Source organism: Lutra lutra, chromosome 3 (assembly GCF_902655055.1).
Source record: "Lutra lutra chromosome 3, mLutLut1.2, whole genome shotgun sequence".
Taxonomy (NCBI): Eukaryota; Metazoa; Chordata; class Mammalia; order Carnivora; family Mustelidae; genus Lutra; species Lutra lutra.
This window is the reverse complement of record NC_062280.1, coordinates 104,343,657-104,349,014: the sequence shown is the minus strand read 5'-3', so window position 1 is coordinate 104,349,014 and position 5,358 is coordinate 104,343,657. Positions and strand designations below refer to the sequence as shown.

The following is a 5,358-nucleotide window of genomic DNA, read 5'->3' as shown; positions in this document are numbered from 1 at the left end:
TAATGTATTGCTAATCCTAAATTTCCTGTGTGAAAGGAGTTTTACTCCAACAACTCCCCCTAGATGGTAATATCAGGGAGCAGACTCCCACAATCAGGCTCGCTGCCTCAAACCTGGGGGTCCTTCTCAGTGTCTGAGGCTGTCTGCTTCCAGAAGAGCAGGGAGACAATGCAATGATTGAGACAGAGCTGGTGATGTTTCTCGGTGGCTTGAGGGGAGAGGGCCTGCTTGGGTCACCAGGCCAGCCTCCTGGCGGGAGGGAAAGTGGGTGAACAGCGCTGACCCAGCACTGTTTAGTCAAGCAGGCACAGGCAGGAAAGCAACCAAGAAACAACTGAACCACTTCCTGGTGTGGGGCAGTCTCAGACACCCCACAGGGGGCCCCGAATGGGCTTTTAAGCATCTGGGGGGAGCACGGCCTTCTGGAAAAGTGGATGCACTCAGGGAAAGATTGACAGACCCCTTATGGCAAGCCCCTGGCCCTCCCCCAGAGGAAGGACAGGAAAAGCAGCTGTGTGGGTAATAGGAGTGGGGACTGGGCAGTCTGGGCGGAGGAGCGGAGGGATAGCTGCCCTGTGGCATTTCCAACTGAGAACAGCCTGCACCCCTGTCTTCCACCCCTGGAGGCCACCAGCCACAGGAGAAACCCAGGCTGCTGGACAGTCTGGGGCCAGCCCTGACTGGACCTCGAGAAATCAAACAATTTGCTCTCTTCTTGGAATTCCATTTTGCTCATGTATGTAATCAAGATCAACCTGGGGATGCATGGGATCATTGGTTTTAAGCTCTTTTTTTTCCCCATTGAGGGAATTGTTTATTCAAACGGAGTCTTACAAAGAATAAAACAATTCTCACAAGGTATAAAGCAAAAAAGAATAAAACTGCTCTGGTTAAAGATGGCAGCAGTGGTGGTGGTGGCAGCGGCTGAGTGGTGCCCAGAGTTCAGGCATCACGCCCCGGCTGTGCCCAGACTTCTCACCCCTGTGATTTCCCAGCTCTAAGTGCCTGTGATTTTAAAATAACATTTGCTCTCCTACCAGTTTTGGCGAGGATATTTTGGAGTCGGGGAAACCCTGGGTTCAAATCCCTCTTCTTCCCTTTTTTTAAAAAATTTATTTGAGAGAGAGAGAGAGCTCACAAATAGGCAGAGAGGCAGGCAGAGAGAGAGAGGAGGAAGCAGGCTCCCTGCCGAGCAGAGAGCCTGATGTGGGGCTCGATCCCAGGACCCGGGATCATGACCTGAGCTGCAGGCAGAGGCTTTAACCCACTGAGCCACCCAGGCACCCCTCTTCTTCCCTTTTCTTCCTTTTTAATCCCGTGATTTGGAATAAGTAACTACCCAGTTGACCCTTACTTTCTTAATCTGTGAAGTGTATCAGTATTACTCTGCAGGAATCTTAGGAGGTTAAAATGCACCCCTGCATGGAGTCTATCAACAGCAGGTGCCCCTCATGTGTGTTCTGCTTTCCTCCGTGCAGGTTGGCCTCCTATGTCATCTCTCCTGGGCCCCCTTACCCTATCCAGGCTCTGTCCTGTACAATTATGGGCCAGGCACAATGCTGGGTAGTCGGTAGTGGGGACTTAAAGATAAATAAGACAGAGTCAATGACTTCATGGAACTCACAGACCAGAAACTGATAATTACTACACAGATAGTTTAAGGAAATGGATACGTTCAAACTTAGATGCAAGACTTCATAGTTATCATGGTTAATGTTCATTTTATAGCTCTGGGCTAAGTCTTCTGGCTTGTTTTGAATCTTATTTCTGATGTCAAACATAAGAGCTATCTCATCTTTCTTTCCTTTATCTGCAAGTGTAACCAACATAGTTTCTGTATCTTTCCAATGTCATGACCAAGATGGTGACAAGAACTGGAACCAGAGCAAAAGCAGAGCTCTCAATCATCCTCCCAAATTAATTCTGATATGTGCATCAACCCTGTGGTTGTTCAGCCAGTTCAAAAGTCATCTTTCCTTCCTGTGCACACTCCTACACCTTGTTATTTTATAATACTTGGTAATAACTTTATTTTTGTATGCACACTCATAATTTTACATGCATGCATAAATATAATGGTTTCATAGACACATAAATCACCATACATGCACATTATTGGGTTTTTTAGTCAATATTCTTCATTAACCTTACATACTTTATCTTTTTTTTTTTTTTTCAATAGTAACTCAAGAATCCCTTTCACGAATATGGCGCTGAAGGGGAAGAAGGAAGCCCCTGTCCCCTCAAAGTTGAAGCCAAAGCAAAGGCTTCAAAGGTCAAGAAAGCGGTGTTGAAAGACATCCCACAGTCACAAAGAAAAGACCTATAGTCGCCTATGGCCCAAAGACCCAAGACACTACTTTTCCAAGAGCAGCCCAAATATCCTTGAAATATCACCCCCAGGAGAGAAACAAGCTTGATCCCTATGTCATCATCATCAAATTCCCCCTGACTACTGAGTCAGTCATGAAGAATATAGAAGACAGCAACACACTTGTGTTCATTGTGGAGGTCAAGGCCAACAAGCACCAGATCAAGCAGGTTGTTCAAGAAGCTCTATGACATTGATATAGCCAAGGTCAACACCTTGATCAGACCTGATGGCAAGAAGAAGGTGTATGTTCGACTGGAACCTGACTATGATGCTTTGGATGTTGCCAACAAAATTGGGATCATCTAAACTGAGTCCATCTGGCTAACTCTAAAAATAAATTTTTTCACCAAAAAAAAAAAAAAAAAAGTAACTCATGAAAATCACTCCAGCTTGGAGCTCCATCTCCTAGGTCACTTGTCATAGGTCTAAAGCACCCTGTTAAATATTTGCATAACAGGCTGTCCTATGAAAAATGTGCCATAATTTATTTATCTATTCCTCATTGACAGGAATTTCCTTTTTTTTCTGTACAAGCAATAAATATTCTTGTATATATGTCCTTACATACAGATGCTTTCATTTTTGTGAGATAAACTCTGAGAAATGAAACGCTCCTAATTTTAATATCTTAATTTTAATAGATGCTGCCAGATCACTTTCCAAAATAGCTGTCATCAATTACAGTTCCACATAGAAACCAGCGGAAGACATTTCCAGTGTTTTAATTTTTGCATACCTGGTAGTTATAAAGTGACAGCTCATTGTTACTTCTTTTACTGAAGTATAATTGACATATAACATTGTATTAGTCTCAGGTGTATAATGTAATGATTCAATATTTGTATATATTGCAAAATGATCACCCCTATAAACCTAGTTAACATCAGTCACCATGTACAGTTGCAAAATTTTGTGTGTGATGAGAACTTATAAGATCTACTCTTTTAGCAATTTTTAATTATGCAGTATAATCATATTAACTATAGTCACCATGTCCTACATCACCACTGCTACTTTAATTTACATTTCCCTGACTGCTTCAGAATTCTATATATTTACTGTTTGTTGGTCATTTAAATCTGCTCTCTTGCAGATTATTATCTTCTTAGTTTCTTTCCTTATTTTCCTATCAGTTGTTTGTCCAATTCTTGTCAATTTGTATAAACTCTTTACATATGATAGATTTAACCCTATCTATTAACTGCAAATATTTTCCCAAATCTATTTGTATGTATTGACTTAATTTTTAGTACCTCTTACTGTATGTAAGTTTTTGATCGTTCTGTTCTGCTTTTAAAACTTCTGGTTTTCAAGGGGCACCTGGGTGGTGCAGTTGGCTGAGTCTTTGACTCTTGGTTTCGGCTCAGGTAGTGATCTCAGGATTGTGAGATTGAGCCCCACGTCTGGCTCTTTGCTGGCACAGAGTCTGTTGAGATTCTCTTTCCCTCTTCCTCTGCCCCTCCTGTTCATGCTCTAGCTCTCTCTCTCAAATAAAGAAATAAATAAACCTCTGGCTTTCTAGCTTCAATTTGGATGGTCGCCTTGTCTCTAGATTAAAGACATACACTCTTGGATGTAATTTTTATTTTTTTCACATTTTAAATCATTAAGCCATCTGAAATAAATTTATTTATTTATTTATTTATTTATTTATTTATTTATTTATTTATTATTTACTTATTTATTTATTTATTTAGAGGAGGCTGACTGCTTTATTGCTTTGCAGGTGAGGGCAGGGAGGGGCTCAGGAGCGCTTGGTGGGGCGGGCCAGCTTCCTCCTCATCATCACAGGCACTGGCTCCGCGAATGACAGCCATGCGCAGATCTGGGCGGCTCTTATTCTTGCGGATCATGTGCGGGACACTGCTGAGGGTGGACCTGGCCTTCTTGCTGATGGTGGTCCGCACGTAGGAGGTGGCAGGTTTCCACTGGCCGGATCTGAGCTTCCTGACCACCACCACGCCCTTGCCTCGGTCGCTGGCTCCACGCCGGTGGTGTTGCGGTGAATCAGCCCGTTGTAGCGGAACAAGTTGAGGGCTTTCAGGTTGTCGGGCTCAGTGCTGTAGGCCGGCTTGTTCCTCTTGATCAGGAAGCTGGAGCAGTTCCGCAGGACCATCCGCTGCAGGTGGGCCGGTGTGGCGGCGGCGGCTCCTCTCGCTAGGGCAGCCGGAGACGGAAAGAGCTGAAATTTATTTTTGTTTTTATTTCTCACAAATTGAAATACCAACTTTATTGTTTTATTTCTTGCTTATTTTATAATCTATTTCTGAATTTTTTTCTCATCTAAATATTTTTTATTTATTTTTATTAACACATAATGTATTATTTGCCCCAGGGGTACAGGTCTGTGAATCATCAGGCTTACACATTTCACAGCATACCCTCCCTAGTGTCCACATCCCGCACAACCCCCTGCAACCCTCAGTTTGTTTTGTAAGATTAAGAGTCTTATGGTTTGTCTCCCTCCCCATCCTGTCTTGTTTCATTTTTTTCCTTCCCTACACCACAACCCCCCACCCTGCCTCTCAAATTCCTCATATTATATTTCTGGATTTTCTCTTCTGTTTCACAGACCTATTTATTTACATTTATGGAGGTAACACACTAATTTGTTTATAGGAACTTTATAGCATGTTGTGTGTGATATTTGGTAAGGCTCTCTGTTGTTTTTTTTTAAAAATATACCAAATATATATATATATAGTCTCAGACATTTTTTTAAAATATAAAGCATAATAAAATAAAATAAAATATAAAGCATAAGATCATTTATCCAGTTCAAATAATTCTATTGGGATTTGAGTGGGAATTATACTATATTTACAGATACTGATTCTGGGAAAATCAAATTGGCATGATACCAAGTCTCTCCATCTGAAAATATTTTATCTGTATCTGTTTGTTCTGATCTTACTTTATAGTTATGTTTTTTAATAAAATCTTACATTTTTCTTCACGTTGGTCTTTGCCTTTCTTATTAACCT

At 41.7% G+C, this 5,358-nt stretch overlaps 1 pseudogene; it reads right to left on the bottom strand.

Annotated features, from left to right (window-relative positions):
- Nucleotides 1-4,070: 4,070 nt before the first annotated feature.
- LOC125095584 (60S ribosomal protein L28-like) lies at nt 4,071-4,773 on the bottom strand (annotated as a pseudogene).
- Nucleotides 4,774-5,358: the final 585 nt, after the last annotated feature.